Here is an 18,164-nt window from a genome sequence, read left to right on the forward strand (position 1 = left end):
GCTTGGAGACGTCAGCACACATGGCTAGCAGATGAGCAAAATATAAAGGAGCCTGATACACTGGTGGTTCAAATTCATCATTTCTGCTTGCATTAGATGAGCAGGTGTTGGGCATGATAAGTTGGAATATATTGAGATAATGTTCTCATGACCATAATTCTGAAGAAAAAAAATCACCATATATTTTATACATGCCAGAATCCTAATCAATATAACAGACTGGTAATACAAATATATTTTCTGCTGGGATCAAAGGGTAGTCAGTGGTTCAAGAACACTTTTATTCATTTCATTTTCTTTAAATTATATCCACATTTCCTTCAAGCTCAGAGTGGTGTACATGGTTCTTTCCCCTGCTAACTGGATCCTCACAACTACTTTTTAAGGTAGATTTGGCTGAGAGATGATGACCTGCTCAAAATCATCCAGGGAGCTTCATAGCTGAGTGGGGATTTGAACCTGAATCTTTCCAGTTCAGACAAGCACTTTACACCATACTAGCAAGTAACACTACACTTAGTTATAAAAATCTCAGGTTATTGGCAGAAAGGCAAGCCAGGCTTTCCCAGGATAGCACCTAAGTAAAATAGACCTACATGTTACACCAGGTGAGTGGTATATACAGGGCAAACAACTAGCTGGACTTACAATGCGTAGGTATACAAATGCACAAAAGCTGTCTTTGGAAAGACAGTTGCTTGGCAAAGGCCATGTTTATCATTGGCCATTGTTTCAGGGCACTGGTTTAGCCTGGAGAGCATGTGTTCTCTAAATTAGTGGCTTGGGGTTTATTAACATCCCATTTCCAACTCTTTAATACAGACTATTCTAAAGATCATTTATCACTCCCCACTCCCTTTAGGTCCTAAGCATCCCCAGCAAGCAGCTGGGTCACCTGGGGGCGGGCAGGGATGTTCTATCCCAGAAGAGAGTGACATTGCAGGTTTAACAGGTAGGGGCTCATATGTGAATCACTAGCTTGGGACTGGAACATCATTGGGAAGGGTATTTTCAAAGCTGTGCTTAATTAGGTGGAAGGAGTGTTTGCATGGCCACTAATAGTGGATCAGAGGGACAGCGAGCTATGACTGACTGCTATACAAAGGCAGCCAATTACTTGCATGTCTGCATTATGTATTAACCCATCTGGGCCTGAGATATTGGCTTTGAAAGGAAGACAAAGGAGAGGGTGTGTCAATGATCACACACCAAATTATAGTGTCTGTGCCCTATTGTCCAAAAATAAGCAATTCATAGTCAGGGCAGCTGGAATTGTAAACACCCAGGGACACTGAACTCACTCTCTAGCTTCCCACCCTGGCAGGAAGATACTTCTCTTCCTGGAGTCTGTTTGTGGTTAAGTATCTCTCTGTTTGTTTAAGAAATTTGTCCACCGAAGTGAACAGCATGACCCTTTCCCCAGGTGCTTTCTAAGCAAGTCTGGAAAGAAGGACAGCTTAGGGAAATGGGGAAACACACAATTAAATTAGTCCTACAAATATTATCCAGTTATACATGGAAACTTAAGCTTGTCATTCCCATGCATTAGAATGTGGTGGTAGAATCTAGAGGGGAATTTTTTTATTAAAAAAACTATTCTTTTGTGTTAAATTAAAAATCTCCCTGCAACTAGAAAATTGGGGTGGAGATTTGTCTTATCCACTTCACTTTTTGATGTCCCAGCATTCTACTTGCATTGATGTGAGTTTGGCATTTTTTTAAAAAATGCAAGAAAGTATTCAAAACAGGTAATTTCCTATCTGCACTCCAGTCTGAAGTGATCAGAGTTCATTCCATCTCAGGATTCTACCATGTTATTCTGCTTATGTCTTATTTTGTTCAAGGATGGTTTGCTCCAACAGGACAACTGCTCCCTTCCAAATAAAATTTTGCAATAAGGGCTGCACATTGTAATGCCTCAATAAAACATTACAAGCCAGTTGAAGACCTCATTGAACGCCATCAGCAGAGGTACTCCTATTTCTTCACCTGACATTCTTTTTTTAAAAAAAAAATTATTAACATGTAAAACATATAAGACATACATACAACATTATTCATTGCAATACTATTCAATACATCAGGAAGGGGAGAGAAAGGAGAATGTTAGCTGCTTTGAGACTCTTTCGGGTAGTGATAAAGCGGGATATCAAATCCAAACTCTTCTTCTTCTTCTATAATCAAATACAATACCATACCTTACCTTACCCTCTTAACAAAAGGTACCCACATACCCACATATAACTATACCATTTGTTGTTGTTGTTTAGTCGTTTAGTCGTGTCCGACTCTTCGTGACCCCATGGACCAGAGAACGCCAGGCACCTCTGTCCTCCACTGCCTCCTGCAGTTTGGTCAAACTCATGCTGGTAACCTCGAAAACACTATCCAACCATCTCGTCCTCTGCCGTCCCCTTCTCCTTGTGCCCTCCATCTTTCCCAACATCAGGGTCTTCTCCAGGGAGTCTTCTCTTCTCATGAGGTGGCCAAAGTACTGGAGCCTCAGCTTCACAATCTGTCCTTCCAGTGAGCACTCAGGGTTGATTTCCTTCAGTATGGAGAGGTTTGATCTTCTTGCAGTCCATGGGACTCTCAAGAGTCTCCTCCAGCACCATAATTCAAAAGCATCAATTCTTCGGCGATCAGCCTTCTTTATGGTCCAGCTCTCACTCCTCCTGGAGGAGGAACCGGCAAGCCACTCCAGTATCCCTGCCAAGAAAACTCCATGGACAAAGACAACTATACCATACGTACCATACGTACCTATAAACTTACCCTACACCCACATAAGTGACCTGACTTCCAACCGTTCTCTTAGCAAAATTTTACTTTTCCATTTAACTTAAACACATTTCCTTATTTCTCCTTCTCTACTTTCATTCTATTCTTTTCTGAATTCTGACATTCAGCGAAGATCTTAGATATAACCAGATATAACCAGTCCAATGCTTTATATACAGGGCTACCTTTGAAGAGTCTTTGGATGCTTCCGTCAGTCCAGAAGGTGGCAAAGAGGATGTTAGCGGGTGTTTGAGCATGGGATCATATCACACCTATCCTGCAACTACTTGCCAATTTGTTTCTGGCCACAAGTGAAGGTGATTACAAAGCTCTAAATGGTTGGGTCCAGGAAAATTCAGGGGCCAGCTCATCTTAAATAACCTGTCTCCTCCCTAATCTCCATTGGAGAGGCCCTTTTTTGTATCCTGCCTGACCTGGAGGAATGCTTGTCTGGGACAAGAGATAGGACCTTCTTGGTGGCTGCACCCAATGGACACCATATTCCATAAGGTTTGCTTCACACCCTCCCTTGCCATTTTCTGCCAATTATTGAAAGCTTTTCTGTTCTGCTAAGCTTTTGTATTGCTAGGCAGATGGTCTTTTGTATAGTCTTTTATTGGCTGAACTTGTTTACATTTTTATATTACTTTGTTTTAAATAGTTTGATTACAGGATACAGTAGTTGTATTATAATCATTGTAAGATAGTCTGAGCAACTGAATGCATTGGATGGATAGGAGATGAATCTTCAGTGAATAAATAAAATGAATCTTTAAACCCCATGACATACAATCCTCCTTGCTGATGATCATTAGCACTTTAGCAAAATGTATAGTGCCTGCTAACAAACACTAGGTTGATTACTTTTATTAGACTAAAACTTTTATTAGAATTTGACAGTTGTAAGCTGATGAGACAGCTATAACTCTCCACTTTTTTGTTTTTAGATAAATCAATCCTTAGTTGACTAACATCCAGTAAATGCCTTGTTAAATATAAATTAGTTCTTCATTTGAGGCACTTTATTAAGACTGAGAGTGCAAGCTCTCCATATTTTAGAAAGTTTTGGGACAATACCTTAATTAAGATTACTTGTCCTTGTTCACAGCAGACGCTGGAGCGCTGATGCGCTTGTTTGTTTATGCCATTGATCACATCCATGTCTGGAACTTGAGGGAATTGGGGAGGTGGCATCTGCTGCAATCGTTTCCCTTTGGAGAATAATTTTATGGCTCTTGTAACTTGGGAGGGAAATAACAGCAGTGACCCACACTCCAACGAGACAGGGTAATGTGGGGGCATCCAGGAGTCAGAACACAGGGGGAGAGGGCTCTAGTTGCATAATGAGGCAGATGATGTTTCAAAGGACACGACCCAATCTATGGTTTCAATAGCAGCTAAAGAGAGAGAGGGCTATCTTCCTTAGATTCAATATCTAACACAGAGGGGTCAATTCCATCTTACCCTGTACTTTATACATTCATGTAATTTCACATGCTGAGCTGGTAGTAAGTAAGAACATAAAAGAGCCCTTTTGGATCAGACCAAAGGAATATCTAGTCCAGCATCCTGTTTTCCACAGTGGCCAAACAGATGCTCTTGAGATACACATAAGAAGGCAACAGTCCTCTTATGCTGTTCTCCCACCCCAACTGGTATGTAGAGGTTTATCGCCTCTGAACAGAGGTGTGATTTAGGCAGTCATGACAAATATTGCACAACCATGAATCTGATTAAACCCCTCTATTTATTCAGTGCATTGATATCCTGCTTTTCTTCTATCATGGAAGTTAAAGGCAACATACAGGATTTTATAGCTGGTTTTCCACCCAGACACTGACCAGAACTTTTTAGCTGCCTTGGGCAAGGGAGCTGTATCATATGCAAAACAGGCAGCACCATAAAGTTAGAGGCCTTCTAAGTAAAAAGCCACTACCACATTCTGTGGCAACAACTTCCATAAATTAGCTAAGTGTTGTGTGAATGTTATTGTGTCAATCTTTAATCTACTACCAATTTTGCATTGGATGACCCACAATTATGGTATTATGAGAAAGGAGGAAAACCTCACTATCCACATTCTCTAGCCATAATTTTTTAAGCCTCTATTATGTCCCAGCTTAAGGGACGTGGGTGGCGCTGTGGGTTAAACCACAGAGCATAGGGCTTGCCATCAGAAGGTCGGCAGTTCGAATCCCCATGACAGGGTGCGCTCCCATTGCTCGGTCCTTGCTCTTGCCAACCTAGCAGTTGGAAAGCACGTCAAAGTGCAAGTAGATAAATAGGTACCGCTCTGACGGGAAGGTAAACGGCGTTTCCGTGCGCTGCTCTGGTTCGCCAGAAGTAGCTTAGTCATGCTGGCCACATGACCCGGAAGCTGTACGCCGGCTCCCTTGGCCAATAAAGCAAGATGAGCGCCGCAACCCCAGAGACGGTCACGACTGGACCTAATGGTCAGGGGTCCCTTTACCTTTACCTTTATGTCCCAGCTTAGATGTTTGAATAAATAATAAATAATAATAATAATAAGTACCGTATTTTTCACTCCCAAAATTAAGGGGAATGTGTGTGCGTTCTATGGAGTGAATGCAGGCTCCTTGGCTTCAGCGATAGCAACGCGAAGCTCCCTCCACGCTCCGGAGGCTACGCGTTGCTTTCGCTGAAGCCTGGAGAGTGAGAGGGGTCAGTGCGCACCAACCCCTCTCGCTCTCCAGGCTTCAGGGATAGCCGCCTGAAGCCTTTGGAGCGCAGCGGAAACTCGCGCTGCACTCTGAAGGCTTCGGGTTTCTTTTGCTGAAGCCGGGAGAGCAAGGCTTCCCATCATCACTAGCTGTATTGGCTTGGACAGGAGTCAGGCAGTAGGGGAGGTTCCCTACCTCTGGTTTGGGGACATGATTCTTACTTAAGGGGAGGAACTGTAGCTGAGTGCAAGGGCACACACTTTGCATACAAGCCTCAGGTTCAATCTCCCTGGCATCTCCAGTTAATGCATCAGGTGGTAGAGAGCTGCAACCAGTGAAAGTACAATATTTAGCTAGATGGACAAATAGTCTGACTTGGTATAAAGCAACTTTCTATGTTTCCAAGAAGCCTTCTTTCTTGAAGTAATAATTTAATTTAAATTATACACTCCTTTGGGTAGGGGTGCATTGTTTGGTTTGACACTCTGAAGACCACCATATCAAACCTGCATATTCTTTTCTCAACGTACACTTCCAACCCACAACTACATAAACAAATCACATTGCCTAAGAGACTAGTGCCAGATTTGACCATCAGTTGTTGGGCAATGCTGTCAAAGCAATGTTAAAGCTATTGATACTCAAGGATTATCAATGGGTAAGTGGTTTAGAGCTGGATGTATCATAGAGCAGGGATTGGGGATTGGTCCAAATGTCTGTAGTGTGGACATACAAACTGTTCTTTAAGGAGTACACACAAAGTTGAGAAAAACCAACTTTAGCACATGTATAACACACATTATATGGATCCTCCTTATATTGGCTCCTCACAGAAACATGGAAAGCTGCCCAGAACCTTGGTCCATCTAGCTTAGTATCATATGTAATGACTGGCAGTAGCTCTCCAGGGTTTCAGGAAAGGTGTCTTCCAGCTGTACCAGGCTACTAGGGATTGAACTTGGGAGATTCTGAATGCAAAGCAGATGCTCTACCACCAAGCTATGACCCTTTCTCAGATATTAGAAGATATCCCAAGAAGAAGGGCGTAGAAAGGACAGCATCCAAGTAACTGCCATTCCATACTTATCAACACAACACACTACAAGTGAACAGCACTGACTCCTCTCTGCTTTAGCTCTATGCATGTCTACAGAGGTACAAGTTCCAGGTCAGTGGGCATAGGATGGACGCCTAAGGTATCAATCGTATACACACTTACCTAGGAATAAATCCCACTGATTTCAATGGCATTCTTTTGAGCAAACAGTATCATAAAGAGAATTCTGCTGTCACAGGGGACAGCAGGCAGCTGCCAAGCAGGATGTCTAAAAGAGTCAACTGTCTGGAGGACATGCAACTATGGGAACTGTGCTTAGGAGCTGTGAAGCTAACATTACAAGCTTTCTTTAATCCATTACAAGATGGCGATGGATAGTAGTAAGACGCTGGGAAGGAATGGGCTATAGCAAAACCATAACCTACAGTGAAAACTAAAGTATTGTGAACAATGAGGCGAGGGGTGTAAGAAGTAAGCTTTTAAAATTATCTATTGAATTGCTGGAGGATTTGATGGTCAAAACATTAGGATATAAATCTGATAAACTGATTTTTTAAATGGAAGATAAGTTAAAGGACAGGGCAGGGATTAGCTTCAGCTGTCACTGGCAATGTTCTGTAGAACAGGGGAAGAGAATCTGTGGCCTTCCACATGTTACTGGACTATAGCTTCCATCATTCCTAACCACTGGTCATGCTCATTGGTGGGATTGATGAGTGTTGGAATCCCACAGCATCCCCATCCACGCTGTAGAGAAATTAAGAGCCAGGGGTTTCATTTAATCACACACACCCCTTTGCTTTATTCAAGAAAGAATAAGTCCTAGGAATGCAGTTTCTCACATTTGGTTTGGCATTGTTGTAGAATCGATCCGCTGTGATGGAGAAGGTGGCTTCTTACAAGGAAGAACAAAACTTAATGGAGGGAATAAAAAGTTATCACCATTGATTATGCTTAACAAAATATCAATAGAATGGCACATGACATTCAGATAGGTTAATAATGCCTCCGAGTTAGCTTTCTGGCTGTCTGTCAAAAAAGAATGCACTGGAAGCCCAGCTATTCAGGCCATACCTGAAAAAGGTTAACTTTGGGATGCATGTGTGGATCCTATTCAGCATGCATATGCACTCCTGTACAGCAGAAGGCTGCTTAACATTTTTATTGTTTTTCTTTAAACCCTCTTTATTATTACTTCCCGCCCCCAACTTGCTACAGACATCAGGCAGTTTTTTTATCCCCTTTCATCAACTCCTAATCTCGTTCTGGCACGTGCCAAGCATAGGGAAGCATGGGAAGATAATAAAAACCCATTATAGCTTTGCTTTCCCAAGCTTGAATGAAATGCAGTTTAATTGGCACCTTATTCTGTCACTGTTAATACAAGTTTATACTTTGGCTTCTCATCAATATACTTTACAATCTGAGGTTAATTATGAATGGGTCACGAAATTACAGTAAACACTAGTCAGGGAATATCTAATTACTTGTCTGCTTAGCTTTTTGTTAATTGTTAATTATCCTTATTTAATTTGAATTTCGAGTTAGTATTCTACATGTGGCAGGGGTTTCAATGCACATGCTCTATGCCCATCAGGAATCAGTCCAGCCCATGCTGATAGCTACAAAGAGGCTGTGTGGGACCCATCAGATGTCTGCAGATGATCTTTCTGCTTCCAAGGGTGAGAGTCTTCACCAAGCTTCACCCACCAGTAGAAACAAGGAGGTTGCCACTTCCTGCTGTCCTTTGAGAAACAGCTGGATCCCTGCCTCCTGCCAGTTGCATGAAAAACAGTCTTTGAAAAGGGGCTGAGCAGCCATAAAAGGCTCGATTCTTCAGGAGGAGGCTGGATGATTTACTGATTCCGAAAACACAAAGTCATCTCATTTTTCACTCTCATCTAAGATCTCTACCCACTAGTCTTGGTTTCCGACTTTCTGGACAGCAATGTGGATGGCAGTGATGTTTTCACCTTGCAAGTCTTTTTTATATAGAACACATACACACATTAAATTAAATATTGGTCTGCTGTAGGGCTCTCACCTAATTAAAAACAAATCTTAATCAAACGAATCGACCAATTTGCATTAATCTGCATATAGCTAAAGCTATGGGCAGAACCCAACAGTGAATGAGCAAATTTCCACTCATGTAACAGGACTTCGTCTTCCTCCTTTCTCATCTGCATACCATCAAAATCTGCTCTGGAGGATTTCCCAACACTCAAGAGCAGGTTTTGAAGGAACATGGGGGTGCAGAAGAGAGGAGAGGAAGGTAGTCTTTCCCACCTGCAGACAGATTGCATTAGATACAAACCAGTTCTTTTCAGGGGAAAAAGCATACCTATTTTGTATTTAGGTGGTGCAGGCATGTATTACAGCAAGTAATGGTAACATATTAGGAAAAGTCATTCCTCCTGTGTGAAAAGAAGAAAGTTCCTCTTCTCTCAGGCAGTCTGTTCAGGAGTTGATGACATGTAGCTCCTGGCATGATGCCACATAAGCCTAATAGACAAGGAGCAAATCTAATGTCCAAGCAAGAACACAAACTATTCTATATCCTTATAGGAAAAGAATCAAAAGATTTCAAGAGCTATTTGTAGAATGTGGCAACATAGATAGAACCAGAGGCTGTAGACTTTCAGCACATCCACATTTCCACTTGTCTTGTGCACAGAAAGCACGGGTCCAAAGTGGTTTCCCACTTGTCCTGCACATGTCCAAGCAGTGTTCTGTTTGCTCCACTGCTCTGCCAGGGAAAATCTGCTCATTTGCTCTGGAGCAAATGCCAATCCACAGAAAACCCAATTACTGATTGCTCTGATTCAGCACTAAAGAGCGCATTTCCCAGGGGAAAGTTGGAAGTCTGGATGAGCCCTCTGAGCTGAGACTTGCACTATACTCCCACAAAAAAGGGAGGAAGCAATGACGCACAAAATTCCTTACAATATTTAAAAAGATGTAAGAAAGGCTTCAAATAGATGTAGCATGTTAATATGCAATATAAAATATGTCTAGGTTTCCCAAGTCAACTTTGTCCTGAGCTGCAGAGATTCAGTTAGCTACTAGCAAAAGGTTGCCTACCTCTGACTATATTGTCCCTGATGCAAAAAAAAAATAAAAAAAAAAAATGAAATAACTAATGGGATTTCAAAACACTCCTTCAAAAATACATGCTAAATAAGTTTGATCAGGCATTAAGATAAAGGAATATTAATATTTTTACAACTGATTTAGCTACTTTCCGTATACAGTGAAGTTAACTGATGGCTACACACAGTATTCATGGGGAAAGTCTACAATGCAATTCAGAAACAGTATTCATAATTTTGATTGTGTGACACAGACTTTTCTCTACATGAAGCAATTTCTAATTGAAGAGAGTTCAGCAAATCTATATGGTAGGAATAATGTATCCATCCACAAGTCACTATAGGAAGACCAGCAGTCTGATCAAATGTATTGCAAATATTAATTCAATTGTGTGAGATGATCTCATTAATATAAAATGAGCAAGGGCTTGGGGAGTCTCATACTGATATTTCCTGTCCCAACAGAAATTGACCTTAAAACACACACAAAAAAATCATTTTAAAATAAAGTGAAGTTTTGTAATCAGCAACTGATTATCCTCCTCCCTTTTTGTGCAGATGTTGTATTTCCATAAGCCTAACATACAGCAATTGTTGATTAGCATGATTCAGGTCAATCTTATTGCCAGTCAGGAAGGGCTTTGGACGAAGCTGAAGTGTATCCATTTTAATCAGCAATCCTATTTTCCTAACTCCTAGAAGGAATCAAAATAAAGACAAGAATAAAAATGCTCTAATTTTTCATATAGTGCAATAGATTGCCCTGCATCTATGATTGCATTCATAGGAGGTGGGTGCAGCTGCTGGCTGAAGTGGTCTCCCATGGAAAAGATGTTCAGAGAAAATATGCAGCAGCAACCGTCATGGAAGCTGTCATTTAATGAAAGGAAGAGGGATCAAACTGTTTCTAGCATCTATGAATCCTAGAATGGTAGAGTTGGAAGGGACACCGAGAGTCTTCTAGTCCAACCCTGTGAAATGCAGGAATCGCAACTAAATCATACATGACAGGCCATCCAACCTAGGCTTAAAATACTTCCAAGGAAGGCGAGTCCATCATATCCCAAAGGAGTCAGTTTCACTTTCGAATAGTTCTTACTGTCAACTGGTCTGTAGTTACCTGGGTCTTCCTTTCCCCCACTTTTGAAGATGGTGGCCACAGGGACCTTACCAGTTCTCCAGGAATTCTCAAAGATTATAGACAGAGGCCCAGAAATCACATCTGCAAGCTCCTTTAGCCCTCCTTTAGCCCTTCAGCTCCCTCCTTGCATTGTTTATTCTGTTATCACCAGGCTGGGCATCAATTTCCTTTTGGATGAAGACAGAGGCAAAGCAGATGTTAGGCAGTTCACCTTCTTCCAGTCACTCAATAGTATTTCTCCATCTTCTCCACACAAGAGTCCTTCTACTTGCTTACTCTTTCTCTTACTTCGAACATAGCCAAAGAAATATTTTTATTGCTTTTAACCTTTCTTGCAAACCTGAGTTCATTTTGAGCTTTTGCCTGCCTGACCTTTCCCCTGCATTTGTTGGCTACTTGTGTATACTCTTCCTTTGCAATTTCTCCTTTCTTCCATTTCTTATACATGCCCTTCTTACATCTCAGTTCATCTGTAAGCTCCTTCTGCAGCCACACCAGTTTACAGTAAGTGCCTCCTACTTTTCCTTCTTGTTGGAATTGTCTTTGTGCCTTCAATTTTTCACCTTTAAAAAACTCCTATCCAGCTTAGACTTGCTTCTCTTTGAGTATTTCTGACCATGATTTCAGTCAGTAAAAAGTTCTGAAACCATCTTCTTAAAGTCCAGAGTACATGTCTGACTACACTCAGCTTTGCCTTGCTTTTGTAAAAATAAGCCCAAGAGAACATGATCACTTCTTCCCAAGGTTCTCAGTACTTTCACTTTATTGATCTGTTCCTCCCTGTTGGTGAGGACCAGGCACAAGAGAGATGATCCCCTTGTTGCTTCTTCCACCTTCTGGGAACTGACAGTGAGGTAATGGAGGAATTTGTTGGACCTTACATTCTTGGCAAAGGGTGAGTTCCAACAGATACTGTGGTAGTTAAAGTCTCCCATGACTATTATCTCTCTCCTTTTTAAATGTTTGGTAATCTGCTGTAGGAATGCAGCATCCAAGTCCTTAGTCTGGGCTTGGAGGTCTATAGCGGTGCCCTCAAAATGTTGTTGGACTAGAACTCTCACCATCCCCAATAGTTGGTCATGCTGGTTCGAACTGATGGGCATTGGTCCAATATCATCTGGAGAGCACTAGATCAGGGGTTGGCAAAATTTTTCAGCAGGGGGCTGATCCACAGTCCCTCAGACCTTGTGGGGGGCCGGATGGCAGCAGTGGCTATGGAGGGATGATGAGCAGCGCACGAAAGGGCTCCGGAGAGGGGCTGCTTCAAATGGCGGCCACTTGAGCGATCACACTGCTGCTGCTGGCACCAATCAAAGCCCAGTCCCCTTCCTCCGCAGGGTGGGGAGAAGCCAGGAGGCCAGGAGGAGGGAGGGTGGAGGTGCCGCTGTGGTGTGTCTGGCGGAGGGGGGGGAATAATGCAGCCCGAACAATCAGAATCAGATCCACATGGCAATTCCTGGACAGTCTACAGACCAGATCCAGAAGGCAATTGGGCCGGATCCGGCCCCTGGGCCTTACTTTGCCGACCTAGATTATGCATGCACTAGATTAACTACCCTGTGATAGGAGCCAGAGTTAGGAGTAGTTCAGTAATAAAACACCCAGTGTCAGTGAAGTTAACTCCTTATGCAAAGAAACCAAAACAGTGCAGGCCTAGTGATCACAGCAACTCTTCCCAGTAGGTCTTGCCCCAATGAGGCAATTGCAAGGACTGAAGGCCCCTGCTTTCCCACTGCTCTCTAAGGCTCCTCCTCTGGTTCCTTCCCCAGTAGCCTAAGGCTCCATTGTCTTGTATCTCTTTGCTCTGGCATCTTCACTTCTCTGCGTATTCTGGGAGACCATGGGGGAGGGAAGCTGGTTGCAGCAGGAGGGAGCGACCCCCTGGCTTCTTCAGAAGCCTGCCACATCTCTGTCTACTGGCCCTCTATCTCTCCTGCCTCTGATTCTGAACTGCTTTCTGCACCAGACCCTTCCTGATCACTAAACCCTGTTGCTTCTTCAGCTTCCAACACCTTCTCTTCCCAGTATGCCCCCTTTCCCCCCTCTGACTGCTTGTCATCGTCCCACCAGCAGTCCCTCCTCTGCATCCAGCTAGTCCAGGACACTCTGTCATTAACCTTGGAAGCCATAACTCAAATTTTGATGCCAGCCGGTCTTGTCCCATTAACAGCTGAATGACAAGCAGCTGTTTCTTGCATGGAGATAGCAATGGGGGAAACTGCAGCTGTGCAGTTGTCTGATGAACAGCTTTTCAAGACACAGAATGATGGGTACTGTGGGGCACAAACTAGGAGACCTGGGAGTTGGGCATCAGCTTATTGTTGAGGCCATGTCCAGCAAGTCACAATTACCCTCATCCCCTGCCTCACCCACATACTTTTATCCTTCAACCTGTGGAACAGACCAGGGCTAGTCAACGTGGTAATCTCCAGATGTTTTGAACTACAATTCCCATCATCCCTGGCTGCTTGACATTCTGGCTGGGGCTGAAAGTTGCTCCACAATGACCCTCCCATGAAGTAAATTAGTAGTATATAGATAGTCTTCCATAGTCACTCCAACCGGACGTTCTATCACTTATGATGTTTCAGTTTCAACCTCCTGCTACTGTCTTTCAAGATTTGATTTTGATTTTATAATTTTCCTAAACCACTTAGCCCACTCCCCCCAATGTCAAGTAGTACAGTGGTACCTCTGGTTAAGAACTTAATTCGTTCTGGAGGTCCGTTCTTAACCTGAAACTGTTCTTAACCTGAGGTACCACTATAGCTAATGGGGCTTCCCGCTGTCGCCGCACCGTCAGAGCACGATTTCTGTTCTCATCCTGAAGCAAAGTTCTTAACCAGAGGTACTATTTCTGGGTTAACAGAGTCTGTAACCTGAAGAGTCTGTAACCTGAGGTACCACTGTATATGAAATTTCAGCATAAATATATAGTTTACTTCAATCCTAACATCATGAAGCAGCCTACTCACCACAGGCCACAAACAGTTTTCATAGAAGAGGAGAGAAAGGAACCAGGAGCTATGGTCAAGGAGTCTCATAAGTACCTCTCTTCTCTTTTCTCCTATTCCTGAATTAATTGTACTGTGATTTTCAAAAGACATGCAATTTACAAATGGTTGTTTATGCCTCTGCCATCTCCTAAGGATTCTGAAATAAGATTAGATGATACATGGAAGAACTAATTCCATCCAAGAACATGAGCTTTGAAACTTCTGATGGTAGTGTGTTAAACTGATGCCACTAGGTTTCGTTGTTAGGTTATTTTATTGTCACTTTGCTAATTTCAATGTTTATGAGTTTATTTTCATGATGTTATAAGCTGCTTCAGATATAACATAGAAAAGCAAGATATAAGTAGTGACATAAATAACGGCAAGTGCCAATGCAAGACAGACAGAATCCTACGTTGTCCAGAGTGCTTTGCATTCAACTTGACTATAAAAGGGTTTGATATATTAACTTACGTTAAAAGCCACAAAATCAGAATGACTGAAAACAAGTCTGAAGCATAAATAAGCACTTCACAGACTGCTATAAGTGGACAGAGCCAATTGAAAATGGATGTGTCAACTGCAGCTGTATAGAATGAGATAGTCAATATGTCCCAGAATGACTTTGAAGCATGCGTAACTCACTCCTGTGATTTTAAGGGAAATTTTTAGATCAGCTGCATCCTCCTAAACACCCCGTTGTTCAGAAGAATCAGACTATTGCAATAGTAGCAAAGAAACATTCATGTTTCCCTACAGAGTAAGATCTGATAGTTTTTCTAATTGTGATGTCACCCTAAGCTAACTCATATGCAAAGCCTGTAACTTCATTAAAAGGAAAGTGCTGCATGTGTAAGATGAATCACTGTGTATTATGCTCCAACCAATCATAATAATGTCCAAGGGCAACATGGAGAATGATACATGATATGCAAATTCAAGTGGTGTAGGATAAAAGCACTACTGTGTTTCCAACAGTGACAACAATTAATTGCTAGTGTGTGTGTGCTTGTATGTTAGAATCAGAAGAAGAGGTCCCTTATTTCACCTCTACCTGCTTCATCAGAAAGCTTTGTTATTCAATTGGCCAAAGCTGCCTTGGGCGCTCAGATCACTGTTACTCATCTAAGCTGTAACAGATTATAAGTCAAATTACACTATTTCATTCTGGAAATGAACAAATAGTCTTAATTTAAATTGCAACACTGCTTTTCAATCAGCTGCTCTAGACAAATAATGAATTTTTCAAAAAGTAATTAACTGTTCACCTGATTTGCATTCCTCATTCACTTTGGACCACTTGGATTATCAAGAGTCCTTCTAATTTTGTTCTTATTATCTCTCTAACAGGGAGATTGTCATAAGGCAAACAGGAGGATTTGCCCATCATGAACCTTGCTTAGAACAAACATAACTAGGAAAATACAGGATAGAATTACATTTTGATGTGCTGCAAATTGTAAAAGAGATTGAGAGACAGAGAAACAGAGACGGACACTGCACACTATTTTCTTAGAAGCACAAGGAAAAAAATACATATTTGCTATTTAATACTTTAGTGCTGACAGAAGCATAGCTAAAGAATCTTTGACGAAGGATACGGGGGGGGGGGGGAATTAAGACACAACAAGGTAGTGCAAGTCTCATCCCAGGTAATTCAAAGTGATAGGTCAGATTAGATCGGAGAAGAAATGAGTAAGAGAAATATGGACTTACAATAAATCAGCCCTGCCCGAGAACCAAGATCACTACTATGGTACATGACACAGAATGGCCGCTATAACAAGGAAACCATAAGGTGAAGGATGAATGTAGGTAATCATTCCACATTTTTTGCAGAAACCACTCAAACCTGTTTATCACTCAAATCTTGCACAGGTGGAGGAGTAGGTTAATGCATGCTGGGGTAAAACATCTGTGTCCCCCATGTACTGGACTCCAATCCATCAGTGCAAAGCCAGAGAAGGTGGGGTGGGCTCCAGTCTAGCAACATCTGACAGTCTACAGGCTCCCTACCTCTGAATTAGGAGTCACGAAAAGATTCATGTTAAGAAAACAGAAAATGAAGATCTGATTACATGGGTCAAATAATCCACAAAATACTTGCAAAAGTACAGGAGATTTAGGAGTTGATATGAGGATGCTCAGAACGCAGATACTGTAGACACTTTTACTGAACACAGCAAACATTAAACGAGCTGCTGGGATTCTGTTTGCCATGTAACATAGGATTGCTGGATGCAACACATAGGCTTTTAAAAGAGCTCTGTGGTTGCAAAAGGTTTCCCCTGCACTGGTCTTTTCTTCTCTTCCATTTACTTAAGCCCGCAGGACTCATTTTGTTCCATGACTGCCTGGGGAGAAGGCAGGGGGATAAAGCACTAATAATATATTCTGTTGAGGTTGCTGACCTGTTAGGTACATGGAATCTCCAGGTTGAAATCATAACATTCTATCATGGATCATTCTGGAATGCTGGCCATTTGAATTCAAAGAATGGATTAGGCCTCCTGAACATAAAGCAGATTCTGTCCTTTGTAATGATGACCTAATCTGGTCATATGCAGAGAGAAGCACTTCCTCCATATAAACCTAGAACAGACTGAATGCTGGATTACTTTGATCAAGGAAACATATTATCCTGTACTTGGATTCAGGGGCCCAGTGTGCATTTAGCACCAAGCAGATTTATGACTTAGCACAAATGAGTGGGTTCTTGGAGTAAAAAATGATGGCCACTGTGCTCCTTCCTTGGTTCTGCAGCACTGCTATGGGCTAAACCATGTCTGAACCCAGGTTTGTGGTTTGTCTCCCCCCAAAATGCACCAGGGTAAAGGATAGCTGTTCTATAATAGTCATACACTAATCTTAAACACAGTGAAAATTTTGTGAGACATACAGTACTTTGTGAATAACCAGCTGCATTAATCAGTTACATTGGCTCACTAAAATCACAGTAATCAACTGATATACATATCACTTTCCAAGAACAGACAAAATTAGTTATAAGACAACAGTCTTCATAACCCTAAGAATTCAGTCTGTTGTCCTTTGCTAGAGAGAGGCTAGATAACATGTAGGAAGAGAATTATAGAATTCCACTGGCTATTTTGTATCTCATTCTACTTTGCAATCATGGTGACCATCCTCATCTTTCAATTTCTCAGTTTCAGATCAGATCAGCATGCAAGCATTACACATAAGAATGTTTCTAGTTTTAAAATGCACAACTGGATCAAGGATAACATGCACTCAGATTTTTTTTTATTAAAAAACCGAAAAAACCATGAAGCCTGCAGATTAATGCCACACATTTTAATGTGTTTTAACTTGATGTGCCTGATATGTACATTCATCATATGATAGAGATAAAACTATGTGTATTACATCCAATGAACCAATACGGCTATAGCAAAAGGAAGGAAATCAATTGTGAAACATGGAATGTCTCCTGCTGGGGGTTACAGTGGTGAGATCTATAAAAGCGCAAGAGGCACCTTTGGATAACATCTGTATTAGAATTGCAAATTGTATTTTGGGGTAATGAGTTTGCTACTCATCATTTCTAGGGCTGCTTGGGGAACTGACAAGTGCGAAAGGCAAACAAGCACTCATCACAAATGGGAGGAGAGGTGGCTTTCAGAAATCTTCCAGGGTTAAATGCATTTTGCTGGGACACCTATTCAACTTAATGCATTAAGGACACCATGGGACTCTCAATTTCCAAACATATTCTGCAAGCTATTTTCACTCCACCTGCTGAGTTTGCTTCTTGTTCCCTGAAACATTTCCTCAGCTTTGAAAAAGAAAGGCATTAAAATAGTAGCCAAAAAATGTGATGTTGTTAATCCCAGATCGCAACATCACCATTGGCAATATAAATGGAAAATCTGGGTACAAAGGTAAGAACTGTGTGACAGAAGAGCAATGATTATAAGACCATCTGTCTATTGCATTTATATCCCACCTTTCCTCCAGAGCTCAAGGTGGTGTACTTTGTTTTTCCCCTTCTCATTTTATCCTAACAACAACCCTGTGAGGTAGGTTAAGCTGAGACACTATGACTGGCTGAGCAGGGATCTGAACTCCTGTCTCCAACACTCTAACCCATGGGTAGGCAAACTAAGGCCTGGGGGCTGGATCCGGCCCAATCGCCTTCTCAATCCGGCCCGCGGACGGTCCAGGAATCAGCGTGTTTTTACATGAGTAGAATGTGTCCTTTTATTTAAAATGCATCTCTGGGTTATTTGTGGGGCAAAGGAATTTCCCCCTCCCCCCAAAAAAAATATATAGTCCAGCCCCCCAAAAGATCTGAGGGACAGTGGACCAGCCCCCTGCTGAAAAAGTTTGCTGACCCCTGCTCTAACCATTACACCACTAAATCACACTGACTAACCTCTACTTCTGTACATTTTC

General features: G+C 41.9%; 2 long non-coding RNA genes across 7 annotated transcripts in view; both read right to left on the minus strand.

The window, feature by feature from the left end:
* LOC310832215 overlaps positions 1 to 18,164 on the minus strand; it is a 76,133-nt gene that overhangs the window by 32,054 nt on the left and 25,915 nt on the right. The window lies entirely within an intron of this gene.
* Positions 11,188 to 16,685, minus strand: LOC310832241. Its single transcript, XR_014558190.1, has 2 exons — positions 11,316 to 16,685; positions 11,188 to 11,222 (listed from the first exon to the last, which is right to left on the minus strand). It is a non-coding gene; the product is annotated as an uncharacterized lncRNA (long non-coding RNA).

The sequence above is a fragment of the Podarcis gaigeae genome, assembly GCF_964106915.1.
Source record: "Podarcis gaigeae genome assembly, chromosome: 15".
Lineage (NCBI taxonomy): Eukaryota > Metazoa > Chordata > Lepidosauria > Squamata > Lacertidae > Podarcis > Podarcis gaigeae.